This window comes from Numida meleagris, chromosome 2, assembly GCF_002078875.1.
Source record: "Numida meleagris isolate 19003 breed g44 Domestic line chromosome 2, NumMel1.0, whole genome shotgun sequence".
NCBI lineage: Eukaryota > Metazoa > Chordata > Aves > Galliformes > Numididae > Numida > Numida meleagris.
The window spans coordinates 21,933,518-21,951,312 of record NC_034410.1 but is presented as its reverse complement, the minus strand read 5'-3'; the positions used below and the strand labels follow the sequence as shown (position 1 = coordinate 21,951,312).

At 38.7% G+C, this 17,795-nt stretch overlaps 1 long non-coding RNA gene across 2 annotated transcripts in view; it reads left to right on the top strand.

The window, feature by feature from the left end:
- Positions 1–17,795, top strand: part of LOC110393599 — a 129,544-nt gene that overhangs the window by 109,130 nt on the left and 2,619 nt on the right. The window contains exon 5 of one of the 2 annotated variants that reach the window (XR_002435054.1): positions 8,545–15,348. This is a non-coding gene — a long non-coding RNA (uncharacterized LOC110393599). Of the gene's footprint in view, positions 1–8,544 lie in introns of both variants that reach the window. The other variant, XR_002435053.1, reaches the window with a different exon arrangement.

Below are 17,795 nucleotides of genomic sequence, written 5' to 3'. Positions count from 1 at the left end.
AAATATAAAGACAGAACTGGGAATAGCTGGTTTGGGTTTTACAAAAATCAAAATCGAATTGGTGAAAAGTTGCAAAACAGATTTGTATTTCCTTGTCTCGCAGAAAGTTTAGCATAAACAGAAGCTGTCTATTCAGTATTAAGACCTCTTGAACTTTCATGCTTCAAATGAAACTGTGCTTTTTAGAAGAAAGAAAATTAACTTGATGCAATTTTACTAAACAAAAAGAGAAAGCCCAAGTCTTCTTAGGACATTTGCAATTTGCATTGTCTTTATAACAGTACTTTTTTTATGTTAGGCAATAAAGACTTGTGTGAATAAAATGTAAACAATTACATTAAGAGATAATATGACACATTGTCAAGCACAAATGCATCTTTCTTTTCTTCATCTACAGCCTTTCATTTCAGAAAATTTTATGCACTGATCATTGTACCTAATCTATAATGAATCCATCAAACTCATTGCAATAGGGTACTAGGGTATTTTTGTGTTCAGAAAAACAGAGAGACAAATTAATGGAAGGAAGAAATCTGTAGGTTGCTCTGAAGGCAATGCCTCCTGTTTATTTCCATGGAAACTACAAAATATACAAAGAGCACAATAACACTATTTGACAGAGCAAGCACTCAGCTACACTATTTTTCAACATAGTCAACACAATCAACTACGCATTTTCACCAGCGATGAACAAGAGCCTGCGTGCTGCACTTGTAAAAATATGCACCAGCAGAGGTGACCCATAGTTTCACAGCTGCTATGCTGGCATTGTTGCTGAAATGAACCACCCACCACCTCACTGTTCTCACATCCACAGTTTGGTCTCCATAAACATTCAGCAAGTGTCAATGAATGTCAGCGTGTGCCATTTTTTCCATATGGAGGAATTCAAATCCACACCTTTACTTCATATGCACTTCTGTGTCAAGACACCAGAATGTCAGACTGCCCCTCTGCTGCCATTTGACATACAATAACAAAATGTAATGGAATATTGTTGCAAAGATTCAGCCTCTACTGCCATACCACTAACATCTCCCACTGATGTTGTGGGCCAACATAATAAAGTTGGAATAATAAATGCTGGCTGAGAAATCCCTTAAACTGCACAGTGCCAGAAGCTGGAAGGGTACACTGAGGAAAGGATTCCTGTATGCTCTTCTCATTTTTGTACTCTTTCCATAGCATCTGCATCATTGACTACAGCCAAATACAGCCTGTAGGCCATGGAACTTCCACTATGGCACAGAACACATTCAGAGTCCTCTGCCACTGCATTCACCTTTCTTCATGTTTCACCTGCAAGTGCTGTAATTTAAAAATTTCTCGTTTGATTGAAAGGCGACATAGAACTTGTTGCAGAGAAAAGCTGAGTAGAATATCCTTCCATCCCATTAGCACTCCCCTGGGGTTTAGGTGGTATGTATCTGAACGCTTTGAAACCTTTGGTTTTCTATCCCCAAAAGATGCAGAAGTGATCCTTGGCCTGGAACAAAAGACAACGGAGAGCTATTAATCTTCAGGATGGAAATTGCTGCTTCTTCAGGTGGGGCTCTCAGAGCTATGCCACCATTTGTCAGGGAAGCAGTAAACCCCTGGGCGAGGCCTATCTGCCAGAGCACCCCCAAGCTTTGGAGCTGATACTGTAACCTGACAGTGATCAGAATTTACCAGGAAAGAAACTCCAATTATTCCAAAAACAAATTAACAGGACTAAGTCCTTACCTAAACATTGATTGTTGCAAGTGGGTCGGACTCCATAGCTTGTTTCACTTGGGAACAGAGTACAAGGAGAAGAAGCTGTCCCACAAAGGAGGTCTGTTTTCTGCCTTTTACTGCTGACCAAGTACTGGTTCATTCCAAGCAGAAATACATCCAAGGGAGGACCATCCTGTGCATTGTGCAGACTCTGCCAAATGTGATGAATTTTGTTTTGGAGTGGGAAATGGGTCATACATGAGGCCAAGTTCTGTCAAAGCTTTTTCCTTATTATCCTTGGGGTCATGCTAAGTTAAATAAGAAGTAATTGTTTTCCAAGCAATACTAGGGAACAATAAGCAAGTCCAGAGAGAGAAGTGAGGCCAATCTGTAATCTATGATTAAATTTCATAGGATTTCCATTAAAATTTTATCAAAGGCTAAATGAGGACGCAAAGAAGTTGTTTATTGCTGTCACACTGTTCTTTTAACTGATGGTTTGTAACAAAGGTAGAAAAGCATAATTACATTAGCTAAATAGAAAATTTGAGTTAGTAGAAATGTTCTTAAACTGGAAGATGCTGAATACTTGAATCCCTCATATAGGTCTAAGTGCACAGAGTTATTGATGAATGATATTTGAGAAGAAATACAACCGCAATGCAGACTGATCTTCCATGTGCAGTGCAATCTGTTTTTATGTTTCATATGCTCATCTTTTAAAGATTTGGTAGCATCTGGTTCAACAAATGTGTAATGAGCATGTCAAGCAAGCACGGAGATGGTACCTCATGACAGCTGGGCTAAGTAGGAGCTTCAGGCTTCTATGAAAGCAAAATGCACAAAGGGAGGAGGAGAAGGGGTGAGTTCAGATAGGGACAACACCTTTGCAGAAAGATTGTCTGGGTAATGCAGGTATTCCTTTTTTTGTAACTAATGAAGTATTTTTCTTAGGCTTTGTTAGGAGCACAGTGTTAAACATGGTAAAATGTAAATCTACAGTCAGGGCCAAGAGCCCCTACTACTTGAGTAAGTTGCCCTGAAAGAGTTTGCAGTAAAATATTTTCTATTTTCCCCCATTTTTCTGAGAGCAACTGGGAACAGAGATCCCTTGATTGTACCAGCACCGCTCTCCTGAAATTTAGTGCAAGTGTTCTGGGGAGAGCGGCTTTAGAAACAGAGGAGTGCTCAGAGGAGAAGTGCTCTCTGCGAGGAAACAATGAAATGGGTCTTATTTTCATGTTTGATTTTTTTAGTTCATGCTCCAAATATTCTATCTGCCTTGCACAGTACAAAAAAGCATACAATCCAAACAGCACTGGCTGAATGTGATTTTTTTTTTGTAACAATTTTTCAAAACAAAAACCCCATTCATGTTTAATGAACTTTCTCACCAGTTAGCCAATGGAAAATAAATTGGGGAATTGCTCATCCTAAAGGAATCCAAATCATTTAAAAAGTAATAAATTAGGCACATTCCCTCAGGATCAGGACATATTATCAGTCAATAAGCAGGATTAATTTAGATTTCAATATGTTATGCTCTCTATAATCTTTGCTTCTGGTGCACATTAGAGACCATTTTGCCCCACAAGATTAGCCCAGAATAAGTAGGCTTTATCAAAGTTCATCTAGCCTCTAAGAATGATTTAATTTCCTCAGTATTTAATAATGAAACTTTTTTTTATCTGTTTATGTATCTAAAAGGTGATCCTCCCATTTTAAGTAGATCATTACGTTCTCAGCTTTAAGAAAAGAAAATGAATGTAGAATAGGATGAATCACTTTAAGATATTCCACATTGCTAGTGCTTCTCAGCATGATCTGTGTAGAGAACAAACATTTGCTTCACTTGATTGTCAGAAGGATTTCAGATCAGGTTGTCCTAAGTCTCCCACCATCTTTCCCAGACCAAATTTATTCTTCAGATTTGACAGAGATTCTCATTTAAACAAATAGTAATGATCGATTTGTTTCTACTGCTTTCCTCATTCTGTTCTGTTGAGTGACAGTATATTTTCTCTCTGTTTTAGAGATTCAGAAAGGTAAAGGAATATGCCCAGGATCTCACAGAAAGCTAAAGTCAGAAAAAGAGCCAGAGCCAAGGCAAAGAGAAAAAATATCTGCTGTCTTCTTGTCCACTAAGTATGTTGCTGCCACTGCTTGTGCCAGGCAGAGCTTCGCACTAAGCTAGCGGTATGGGCCTCTGAGGGTTTGCCTGAACTTGTCTTGACCCAGGTGGAGATTTGCTTCAGCTTGTAATAGCAGTTACCTAAGGGACTGTTACCCACTTAGTATAATATCTGTTACCAAATATAGTTTCGTAACTATTAGATAGCGGAAATAAAACATAGCTCTATTACTCTAGAAGAAAATGCAACAGAGAGGGGAAAAGGCATAGAATGAGGCCAGAGGCCTTGACAACAGGCAAAGGAAGATGTGGGAGACCTCTGGGCTATAAACTGGAGCCAGTTATGGTCAGCAAATGAAAATAACCTCAGGCAGTGTGCAAACCAGTCCCATGGGCAACAGTGAGAGCTAAGAAGTATCCAACATACATAAAACACACCATATCGCGTACATGGAGATACAGCATGAACTTGTGGACTAGTAAGAAACAAGGTACGTAGCATGTCAGAGAAACAAACAGAAAAAAGTCCCCCACCAAATCTGAGAGGTGGAGGAGAAAGAAGCCTTTAACACCAACATCATACTTCTCCTAGGAAAGGGCTTGGGACATTGAGGACTTGTGGCAACCTCTCCTTGTGCCATATGCTGAGAGACACCATCAGTCCTAGGAAACTGAGGGGCAGTGGGAGTGTAGGCTCAGCAACAGACAAGGAGGCAGGTGCTAGAAATTTGGTGCACATATCATTTTAACTGTGCTACACAATTTAAACTGTGTAGTGTCATGGTAACTGGATTAACAATAACTTTTCACTGAGGCTGTTAGGACTGTAATTACAACAACAATAAATTACTGACTTTGCATATATGGTGTGCTTCTTTTGCCCATAACAAAACTGTACATACAACAACTGGTGGGAATCCAAACAACCTGTTTTTTAACTTGATAACACATTGACAACATAAATAATGATCAAACCAGATGAGACAAAATACAGTGAAGGCCGTTTCTAGGGTCATTATGCTTATAACATTGAACATACTGGTAAATATAATCTAGGCTCAGATTCAACAAAGTGGTTACACGTACGTTAGCGTGGGACTTCACATATAGGGCAGTTTTTAATTCACGCTGCTTTGTAAACAGGCTCAGACAGTGTAAGAAATTCTGGCTGCGCTGTGCTGATCTCCAACTGTCTTCTCTTTATAAAATCTCTCTCCCTGTCTGCTTTCAAAATGTTATCTTAACTAGGATTAATAAAGATACACTGGGGAGCTTCTTATCTCTTATAGGAATTATGATTATAATAATAATAAAAAGAACTTTAATCTTGGAAGAGTGATGGAGAGGGAGGGAGCTGGAAAGAAAAAAATGTCTGTGAGGGAGAATAGACAGGTAAATAGTGAAACAGGGGCAGTGGAGGTCATGGATGGGCCCACACCAAAACCAGAGATCCAAATACCCCTGAACTTTGAGAACATTTGAAGCCTTTTTGATCTGGACCCCTACTTTTTTCTCTGAATTAGGGATGGATAAGCTGGTTCTGATAAAAGAAGATCCATCCTGAGACTTTTTGAAATTCAAAAGAGCTCAGTTTACCTTTTAAATTAAGTTCTGAGCAGCTTTCCTACTTGTGTTCAGATAGGAGAAGATGTGGAAATATCAAAACGCAGCATGAAAGACAAGCCTGCCTGGTCTGAATGAGAGCGTACTGAAAATCTCCTTGGGAGGACTGATCATATGAGATTTCTAGAGCAAAGAAGCCTGGATGTGCTTCAGAAAAACAGTGGAAGTTTTAGGGAATTCATTGAATGAAATCACAACATCAAACAAATTGAGATTCACCATTGCTTGCTGCTTAACTGCAGTATAATTACATTTATTTTAGATACATGTGATTCTCCTATTTGCAACCAAAGGCCTGCACTGTTTACTGGCTCCTATGCCAAAGACACGAGTGGCTACATCTATATAGGAAATAAAGTGCAGCCTGGCTCTCCTCTGTCCTGGAGGCAAAATGAAAAGGCAAGGCTCTTGCCCGTAGGACTGAACTGTCTTGTTCTCCAAACCTGGATGGCTGCATCCAAACTCCCTGCAGGGAATGCTTCTTGGCCCTGTGAGCTGTACCTGCTGGGGAAAAGGATAGCAGGCATGACCAAAAACTGTGCCAGATACTTTGCTCATATTTAACAGTGTGGACAATTGTGGGCTCATGCCTTGGCACTATTTAATTTAGTAAAAATAACTGAGCTTGTTACTGGATGCTAGTTATGTGTTGTGGAGGCTGCATTCTCCCTTCCTAGCCAGGTACAAGGAGACCACCACAGTGACCAGTTTTGCATATCATAGAATCGTTGAATCATAGAATGGCTTAGGTTGGAGGGGCCCTTAAAGATCATCTAGTTCCAACCCCATTGGCATGGGCAGGGCTGCCAACCACTAGAGCAAGCTGCCCAGGATCACATTCAACCTGGCCTTGAGTGCCTCCAGGGATGGGACATTCACAACTTCTCTGGACATCCTGTTCTAGAACCTCACCACCCTCTGTATCACCATTCTTCTCCACATTGCTAAGCTTCAGTATGTCTGAAAGATGCTTTTTGTGAATTAACTTGTTTGTTTCCAGTTTGAGACTGGATATCTTTGCTTTTGGTGCTGTGAAACATCCCACTTGATATTGGTCCTGTGTATCATCAATTATGCAGGACCAGATTCATTTTTAACTGAGGTGTGTATCCCTACTGTCAGAGCTCTGTTGCTATTCTGAGAAGCTGGCGCTGGAAGCTGCAGCTGATTCACTTGGCAGTAGTGCATCTCTGAAGGGATATGGATCAGGAATAGCAAGTAAAGGCAAATAAAATCATGGCCTCATCAATTTAAAGTTCTCCTTTAAAGCCCGGAAAGCCAGTAGTGACTGGTGAACAACTATACTGAACTCCTGAGTCTAGTGTGTATCATGGATACATCTTGAGTCTGTGTTGGAAAGAGACCTAGACAGACATACCTACAGTTTGTCTCCAACTGCATGCCCACTTTCCCACTGAAAAAAAAGCCTACATCTTATGAACAAAAGGTAACTTATGGAGCTCTCCTGTCTAGTGAGAAACAAGTGTTGTAAGATATGCAGTGAAATCTAACTACAGTGTTGCATTTCTTTATTTTTGCAGTAGAAGTATCACGGGTCATACACCTAACACAGCCTCTTGCCCCTCAGTAGGCCGTATGCACTTTCTGAAAGATCACTTTTCCTGCAGATATATTATTCTAGTAGGACAATACAAAAGCATATTATGCTATTGAAAAGTGTATAAACCTCCAGTATTATCTCTTGTTTTGTCATGTCTTGAAATTATCCTCACTAGATATATCATTTGGTTTGTCCAGGTTTTAAATTGAGATGTTGGGATACTATTCAAGGAACTTTGTCAAATGAAGTTATATACTCAAAATTAAATCTTTGTACACTCATACTATTTTAATGTCTGTCTAATCAAACCCCCAAATCATTACCCATATACACCTTACTCTCAATTTACTGAAGAAGAAATCACCTGATTCTTCTGTGTTCTGGCTGACTGGGGAATTTGAATAGGAATGGAAAAGTGTTTTTTAGGTAGTGGAGTAGAGAGCAGATTGCAGAAGAAAGATTAAAGAGATGCATTTTGTTTATAGATCTGAATGCAATGAGACCTGCAGCAATAAGCTTCTGTTTCAAGAGGTCTGTGTCTGACTGTGGTGTAACAATATCTGTGTCCTGCACTCATGCTTCTCATGTCTTCCCCCACACATTGATCATTTAATTGCTTCAGGAAGGCATTGTTATCCTGGGAGATCCTATATGTGCGTCTCAGAGCCACCAAGGCCCACAGGTGGGATCTGGATACCATCTGCTTTGACTGGACCTCACAATTAGTAAGGAACCAAAATGGATTACCAAGACACAACAAATACAGTGTCTCTCAGATGACTGTCTGCCATGTGCTGTGAGAGATAAACTTTCAGAGAAAAGAATGAGCTTTATTATTGGATATGAGCGGAAATAGTCAAGCTTGAAGGTCCTTAATGCAAGGACATCTTTTGCTGGAGCTGAGGCTGTTTGGATACAGCAGCGCTTCCTAGCCAGGGAATTATTTTCTTTCATACAGTATGAATTTTTATGTCAATAGATGTTTGTATGAGCATCTGTGTCTGTGTGGAGGAGCTGGAGCATGAGAAAAAAAAATGAAGCGTGCAAATGAAAAAAACCTGTTCTTTTATGAAGAAAATGGATCTGTTCTCTGTTGGTTGCATTGCTTACATAGTTGATAGTTTAAGCTTTATTATAAAGTTTCTTTAAAAAAATGTGTGGCAAACTAAGCAACTGGAACATAGGTAGAAATAATATATTTGGGTTACAGGAAAAAAAACTGGCATGACTTTAAAGGCACACATTTCATAACACCACATATGCAAAGCATTATAATAATTGCACTGTGCACATCTGTAACAGACAGAGTGAACAATGAATATTAAAAACACATTCCTAAAGCTGGTCCAGAAGCTTGGCAGCAATATTTTATATAGGAGACCTGTACTAGTGTCCAAGTGCTGGGTTCTCTGCATCCAGAGCTGGTGAGCTTTGGCTTTGGCTGAGGTGATGGGCTTGGGTGCAGTGGGGAGGAATGTGGTGAGGCTGTTGCAGCTGCTGTTGTTTCATTCCCTCACTTGCTACCCCACAGAAGATATTTTGCTGAGGAAATCTGTCTGGAGCCCTTGGTGACTGCTTTTCAGAGCTTTTGTTCTGCCAGAATGAGGAAGAAAAGGAATGGATGTGAAAGCAAACATGCAGCAAGCAAATGGACCGGAGGCCATGCTGGGAACACCTGGCCTCGCTTCTTAGCAAGGATACAGAAACACTTGGATTTCCTGAGATGGGACTCCTGGGCAAGATGGGCAAGATAAGTACCCACACCGAGGTTGTGTGGTTTCTGCTAACTGATGATTTATATCATTTAAATAGTGGACTATGCAGCATATTAAAGGTGTTTTATGGGGAAGAACAGTGTAATGTTATTCAATTAAGACACTCCTTCCAAACAGTGGAAAATGCAGTAGTTGCCTTACAAGTCATTGTTCATCTTTCCACCAAAATGCCATGTACAGAATGATTTGAAGATTCTGATATTGCTTTAAAAGGAAAAAAGTAGGGTATCATGTTTTTCATTTTATAGCAACATGAGACATGCCATGGAAAGACCCAGAACTCAAATGCCTTCCACAAGCACAGGAGAGTAATCTTTCTGTCAGACTCTAAAAATGGCCTGGATATCAAAATGTCACAGCTCTGAATCCAGTGGCTTTGCCATGAGGTTGCAGCTGTGAAGGCAGCACTCAAGATTTCATTATGCCTTGTTGAAGGAGGAACATGGAACTCTTGGTCTCCAGGCCCAAATGGTAATCATTTATCAGGGAAATGTTCTTCTCATTTTCTCTTCTCTTTGTTGAACTCTTTTGTACATCTACATAACTTTACATGCCAGGACCATTTTATTCCTTTCCTTTCCTGTCTTTTTACACCTTAGAACTTTTCTCTTTGGATGTCTAAGAAAATTAACAACTGTAAGGTTGCTGCTGTATTATGTCTATCACACTCATCACCACTATTTCACTGTTGCCTTTTACTTCTGTATCATCCAGTCTGTATAACATTCTGAACGCACAAAGCTTTTAGAGGAAAGACCATCCTTATGTTCTGTGCTCATGTAATGTCACCCTGACCCATGATTAATGCTCAAAAATGCTACGGTAATACTTCTATTATTACTACTAATCCATCCTTAAAAAGTACTATTTAAGATAATGTCAAATATTGAAAAACTGTTTTGAGCTCAACAGAAATAACATCTTCATTGTCGTAAGACAGATTTAAAAATCTTACTATTAATAATAATAAGTAGACTTCCTGAGGCAATGCAAAACAGATGCTTTGTTTTTCACAGGAAAGTGAGGATTTGCCAGAAATTCTATGACTTTAAGAACACAAGATTAAAGGAGACAAACATTAGGAGATTAGCAACAGAGTCATAAGAAATGAAAACACTGGATATTCATAAGCTAATAGTCACAAAAATCAGAGATGCAATGAAATTCAATTGTAAACATTTCAGTCATCTAAAAATTACTATAATCCCATTTTTCTTTCTTTTCTTCTTTTTGAAACACTTCTCTGATTAAATGAAGTTAGCTTAACTGCGGATTGTTTAGCTCAAACATGTAATATCTTCAAAGACAATTAACAGAGTTCAGAAAAGTTCTTTGATGTGAAATTAGAAAAAATTAATGTATTAAAAATATTTATTTGGATTTTGATTAAGTAACCCAGGAAAGAGCCATTCTGAGATGGAGAGATAGAAGTAATTTATATTCTTTGAACAGGAGAGCCATTATTTGTAATGGACCCATCCATGTGATGGGTCACGATGTGTTACAGCTAAATTCAAAGAGGTTACATGGAAAAAGCACATAAATACTATGCTAGTCATCTTCCTCATCAATATATCGTATGCAGCCTCCGTGAAAAACTCACAGTAACCAAGACTTTATGAAATCTAATGAGAAGTATTGAAAATAAATACATCTGATACTACACGATTTACAAAATATGGTAGCTGTCTTGAATTGTTGCATAGAGCAAGAAAATCAGTTGGGTAGGAGTAATGTACTAATTAAGGAATGCTATAGGAATGATGTCTACTGAGGTAAGTTTCTAATAGGCATGTGGGGAGAAGAAATCTGATCATAGTTAGCAGGGAAGAAGGAGTCATACTTCGTGTAAATCTTAAACCTGCACTACCAAGAACCAGGGATTAAAGTGGAAGGAAAGCAAGACATCCGAGATGGGATCCATGTTGGAGAGAGAATATACAACCTGAAATATCTCACTGATGTTGGCAACTGTGGAGTTGCAGTGGGGTTTTAGATGTCTGTCTTCCTTTTCTTCTGTTGCTCCTTCCATTGATGTTGTAAGTCAGCTCTGTAAGATGGTATTAAAGAGACAAAAGTCTGCTGAGCTGCTGACATGGATTTTGAGGCTCACTACAGCCTTAGAGAGTGTGCTCTGGAATACAGTATCCTGAAGGAGAGACTAAGCAAGATCTATTGCTATCTATTATAGCTAAGTAAGAGAGAAGTGATGAATGGCAGTTTGGAGAAGAGACTAATCACAGACCTATTTTAAGCTGTTGAAAAGACATTGCTTTTTAAGGATTCACCAAGCTCAAGAATGGTACAATCCAATGAGCAGGAAATCAAGAAGAAATGTCAGGAAACGCATGTGGATGAATGCACCTCTGTCATTGCAGAGTCATTCGTGATAGTATTTGAGAGTTCATGGAAATTGGGGATAAGGAATGAGGACTGGAAGAAATCAAATTCTACTATTGTGTCCAAAAAGTGCAAGAATGAAGAAACAGAGAACTATAGGTCAAATACCTTCAGTTTGATCTCTGGGTAGCTGAAGAAGGAAATAATTCTTGAAGCCGTTTCCAAACTCATTAAAGACAAAAAATTGCATGAGAGTAGTCAACATGTATTAACAAAGGGGAGATTACATTTAGCCAGCCTGATAACCTCTGATGACTGGCTTGGCGGATGAGTAGAGAACAGTCAGCATTGTTTATTCTTACTTCAGTAAGGCTTTCAGCACTGTTTCCCAGAGTACCCTAATAGATAAATTGATGAAGTATAAGGTATATAAATGAACAGTGATGTGGGTTGAAAACTTGCTGAATTGTTGTGCTTAAAGGGTTGTCATCACTGACATGAACCCCGGTTGGAGGGCACTCATAGATGGTGTATCAGAGAGGTTTATCTTGGGGCCAGTGGTGTTTGACTTCCTTATTAATGACCTAGTCTATGTGACAGAGGGCACCCTCGGAAGATTTGCAGGTGACAGAAAACTGGGAGGAGTAGCAGATATATCAGATAGGATGCCATCCAGAGGGACTTCAACAGTCTGGAGAAGTGGGCTGAGAAGTATCTCGTGAAGATTAACAAAGGAAAGTGCAAGGTCCCGCACCTGAGGAGGAATAAAACCATCACTAGTATATATTGAGGACTAACCAGCTAGAAATCTTTGCAGAACAGCACCTAGAAATGCTGGTGGATGACAAGCTGAATATAAGCCAACAAAATGCTCTTCCAATGAAGCAGGCCAAGAATAGCCTGGGCTGCATTAGGAAAAACATTTGCCAGTAGGTTGACAGATGTAACCCTTCCACTCAGCACTAACAAGACACATCTGTAGTGCTGGTCTCATTCTGGACTCCTCGGTACAAGTGAGACAAGGAAATACTAGAGTGAGTCCAGTGGAGAGCCAAAAAGATGACAGACTATAGCATCTGTCATACAAAGTGAGGCTGAGAAAGCTGAGACAGTTCAGCCTGGAGAAGGGAAGGCTCTAAGGGATTTTATCAATGCGTATAAATGCCTGATGGAGGGAATAAGTAGACAAAGCAAGACTTTACTCAGCAGTGTCCAATCACAAGAAAAGAGGCAAAGGACACAAATTGAAATATGGGAAATTCCATGTGAACATAAGTAAAAACTTCTCTATTGTGAGGGTGTTCAAACACCAGAAAAGGTTTTCCAAAGAGCAACCTGCTCTTGCTGACCCAGGTCTGAGCAGAGGGTTCAGGGCATTCGGCCAGATAATCTCCAGCCTCAATAATTTTGTGGTTCTATGATTGTGTTTACTTTTTTTTTTTTCCAAATTTTTCTATGAATAGTTTAATATTTTTTTAAACACAATACTAATTAATCTGACTTTAAACTTCTATGATGCTCAGTGAAAATTCAGGTTAATTTAACAGAAAACATAACTACATAAATCCAGATTTCCATGACTCTAGCCAAGTTTGGAAATTGGACTGTCTCCAAGTAAAGTATCAATTAAAAGTCAGTATGAATTTTAGTACTCTCAGATGTCAAATGAAATGTTATGGGCTGCCCCTAGTTGACATTTCCAGTGCCTCTCCAACAGACAGTAGTGAAGAAAACTTCCTTTACAGCCAACTGCTATGTCCTCATAACATGCAAAACATGTCTCTTCTGTACATCTTATGGAAGAAATGGGCTGGGTGGACAACATACAAGGTAGAAAAGGTCCCCATCCTATTTGCTCTCACTTGTTCACATGAATCTGAGGGGTCATAGTCCTATTATTCTGAAAGTATTGCATGCTGCAGGTGGGAGGAACATGGAGCTATAAAGCTTCCGGCTTCTGAAGCTTCTGCTGCTACTGTAAGAAGACAGTATCAGAAAAGAAGTACAGTTTGTCATAGGGATTCTGGAAATTTGCCATAGTTCAGATTTGCAGGAACAAGGAAAAATCAGAGAAGCTCTGGGCAGATAGAGTTTAAAGAGTGATAGTTAATGGTCTTTTTACCTAGTTTTTCTTCATACATTGTGCACATTTCTGTAAAGAGGAGTTACAGTACACCCTTATTGTACACTTGAGGCTTGGGAAACATCAGCTTGCACTAATAAATAGCTATGTTGATGCATACATAATATGCTAAAATAATTAATGAATTTAAATGAAGTCACAATTCCAAAGATGCTTTATAAAATCTCTTCAGTCGTATCATATAATTTTCTTATAAGGACAAAAACTAACCTTGGGGAACTGTTTGCCTAATGGTGATGTCACAAGGTTCATACAGTAGGCATTTAGGATTCACCTACCAGTAAATGACAGCTTGCTGACAAGTATGTCTTCATTTGCATACATAAAGTCAGGAAAAAAATTAAGTAGTACAATCTTTAAACATGTTCCTTTTGAAAACAGTCTTAGATGTTGTAGCAGTGTAGTTATGTGAAAAAAAGAGTTTGATAACAGAATTCAGAAAAAATGTTGTTATCCTTTTTAGCATGGCTGATTTCTTTCGAAGGTCAAATAATGAAATCTAGCTCTCTTCAATTGCTGGATAACCTTGAAACCACATTTAAGATATGCAGGATGCATGCTAACATTAGCTAATCTCTCTGATTACAATTCTACACAACAACTTATTTTAGTCTTAAGGTATGAGCCTTTTCATTCTCCAAAAGGCAGATTTAAAGTTATTAAATTCTAGAGGGAATAAGTGAGTAATGCAATATATAAATTATTTGCTTATCTACATTAAAATGCTCCAGAACATAAAATCATGTGAATATATATATATAAAAATATATATAAAACCTGTATCTTCACCTTTGTACTTTGAGATAGAGGACTAGATTAAGATATTATTGTGGTTTTATTTTGGGTATAAAACTCCATTCATTTCAGAAGAGTTACTCTAAGCTTACCTACAGGGCGGAAACAGATTTAAGTTCAAACAATAATGAAGATATGGATTTATTGATAATATATGTAAAGTTAATGGTGTGGCTGCTTGAAATGGTAGGTTTGAGAATTTCTTTTAAAGGCATAAAAACTAGTTGTAGGATTTCTATGTGTAAACACACGTCACACCATCATTAAATGTAATTTTTCTATGAGATCTTGTTATTACACTGGCACACAGAAAATGTTCCAACAACAGTGAATGTTTCAGAAAGACTTCACTTATGGCTCAGTTCATGGACTTCACTGTAGCATCAAGATTCTTGCCCTGGAACATCTGGAAACAAAACAAGTGAGAAGAGGAGGAAGGCTAAAATCAGAGTGTTTAGACACATGATGGCAATCTAATTTACGTGCAAATATAAAAGTAAGGAATAGCTTGGGCTAACAAAAATTCTAAATGACCAGTTCTTCACTTTATTCTGATCCTGTGTGACAAGAACTGGTGAAATGAATGAAGAGGTTGATACAATCCAAGGCACAGGCTGACACAGTTATTAAATATGTGGGCCCAATGCACGTGCTGTGAAATAGTGCTAGGAATTGAAGAGACATGCAAATTAACTAGCAAAGAACTGTAACTTCACAAAGAATGTGTTCTTCAAGATATAAAAGATCCACTTGTAAAGTCACAGGTTTTATCATTTTGCAGGGAATATTAATTCATTTTGTCTGTGTTGTTTCCTGGGAAAAGCCAGAGCTTTCCTCTCAACAAAATTATTTCCTATAAAATGAATTTTTTGCATCTTTTGTGGCTTCGCATTGCATTATTCACCTGCTAGTGAACTCTATCATATCAGAGAAATGATAAGGGCAGATATTGGAAAAAATCTTGAATTGAAAGAACTGCAACCTAAGAATCATTCTTCTCCTTCTTTAATATTTATATTGCAGTAGTGCTCAAAGATTTTGTCGTTGTATGTGAGATACAAACACAGGGATACAAATGGACCCTTCTCAAAGTACTTTCAATAAAAGAATAAAAAAAAAAGAAAGAAGTGGGGAGGCTAACAAAAAAAGACTTTTTATGAAAGGACAATAGCTTGCAGAGTTTCTGAGAAGGCTGTTCTTCACCCTTAGATCTGACTTTCTGACTTCATATTTTAGTGGATCTCTCTGGCAGATGGAAAAGTCTTCAGAATCCTAAGCAAGGGTAAGACTACTTTACAAGAGATCGGAGAATTAAGACTGATCTGGAAAGAAATGTGGCCACATAACATATAATCTAGATTCTTCTTTGCGATTATTACTCCAAGATAACTGTCAATTTAGTAGGCAATAAATCTAGTTGATCAGCACATGGAATGCTTCCCACATGGAAAAAGATTTTTTCAGATTAGACAACAAGCTGATAGGATCATGCCATACCATAAGCCTGGGGAAAAAAAAAATCCTGAGTGATTACCAAATAATTTACAGCTATTTTTGCACAGCTGTCTGAGAGAAAAATGACTGGAGAGAGGGGGAGGAAGCAAACCAAATATCTGCTGACACATAAATGTGAGAACTAAGCAGAAAAAGAAATTAGGTTAACCTTCAAATGGCTGTGCCAGGTAAAATCAAATCTGAACAGCTGCATTTGTTTTTGTAAGCAGTGAAATTGGGAGAGGATGTTTTTAAGGTAAACTACTAGGCTTTGCAAAGGGAGGACTAGATGGAGTGAGAAAGAGGCTGTTTTCAGCAATGGTCTCGGTCTGGGGTCTGTAGAGAGTTTTGAAATTATTTGCAAAAGGTGACTGCAAAAACCAAGGTCATAAATATTCTAGAGCAATCCACACATGTTAATTATCACTTGAGGTTTCCACTTCTCGAAGTTAATTAGTAAGGGGTCCACGAATCAAAAAAGTTGAAAACCACTGGGTTGTGGGCTAACCTTGGCCCTTGGACACCCAGTTCTCATTGCTGGCCCTGGGAATGGCTCTTGTGTCTGAATAATTGGCCCTATTCATCCAACAGTCATTAAGAAAGAAAAGTTGTCCCCGGCCAACTACTGAGCAGGAACAGGTATATATCAGATAATGGACAGCCCAGAATGTACAGAGGCTGTAATTCACCTATGGGGTCCCTGTGAGTGCATGTGCTTTAACTGCACAGCAGTTTGAATTCTGCCTTGTGTTTGCACCATAGCCATCTGGTGCTATTTAAAATATATACTCTTCAACTTTGACCTTTTAATCTTTTTGGTTTGAAAACATACACCAGTTCAAAGGTTACCTCTCTTAACCTTGAGCAATTCCCTTTCAGGAACAGCACTGAAGGGTTATTATTATCACCACTTTTACTGGTGTTAATGAAGGGGTAATTTTCTACTGTGGTTTGTACACACATTTCAGAATAAACTAGAATGCAATCATTATACATTTAAATCCACATTTTCCATAAGTGCCGTGATTTTTAGGTGCCTCAGTTTTGGGAAATTCAAAGTGAACAGCTTTCTCAGGGGCCTAATTATTAAATGGACTGAAAACTTGCAACCTCTCCACTGCCCCTCAGATTCCAGAACCGGAGGCACTTGGGAGTGTCACTAATGTTTTAACAGTTAAGCCATACGTGGGCATGCAGATGCACACAAATCACTGTTCTGCAGAACAAAAATTCAAGGACTATGTTCTGTCTGTGGTAATGAAGAAATGTAAAGTCAGCCAAAATGTACATTCTGCCCTAAAGCCATATAGAATTTGGATCCTGTTCCACAGCCAACAGTGAGAGCAGGGCTCTCCAACAATGGAAGCTACTACAAGGGAACCTTCAAGTCTTTGCTAAAAACCTCCATCTGGTCAGTATCAAGAGAGATGGTAGATAAGGGCGGTGCTGTGATAGTCATTTTTTTCAGTGATAAAGAAGTAGCCCTGACAATCAGTTTCATTTATTCCTTTTATCTGATTACTTGTGTTAAGTGTCACCCAAGATAGTTTTATACGACATGGAGCTTTGAGTCAGGCTGAGGCATTTGTAATGGGGACCCCTCTCTCTGGGTCTTTTCTTTTGTATGGAATTTAAACTTTTAGTAAAAAAATATACTATTACTTGAAATTAAACTATTTCCTGACCCAATGTAAGAGAAGAGCAAATTTAAAGGAAAGGTAACTAGCTCCGTAGGCACCATTTGAAGGAGCTGATACCTGACCCTCCTCCATTATCCTCAGATTTATGTTTGGTTTTCCACAACTGCAGTACCTGCTAACTGATTATTTCAGAAGGGCTCCAGATCCCCTGGGACTGAGGGCGAAATACGAGAAGCACACCTCTCGTTTGTCCCCAGTTTTGAGCCTAGGATTTGAGTTCTCCAATCATGTTAGATTAATTCTTAATTCTACCCAACTTGACTCACAAACCCATAGTCATTTTAACATCAACGTAAAAGTTATATGAAATAACCTGGGGTTGGGATTGTATTTTTACCGTTGTACAGCAGATTTTAAGTAACCCACAAAGAATATGAGAGGAACTAATTCTCTCCCTTACATTTAAAAAAAATATTGGAACTTCTAAAAAGGATTTACACATATTGCTTCAGGCTGCTAGCCACTCGCCTACAGGTGGGTGGTGTTTGTTTAATAGCTGAAATACTTTTTGACTTGACCTTCTGTTTTCCTTGTT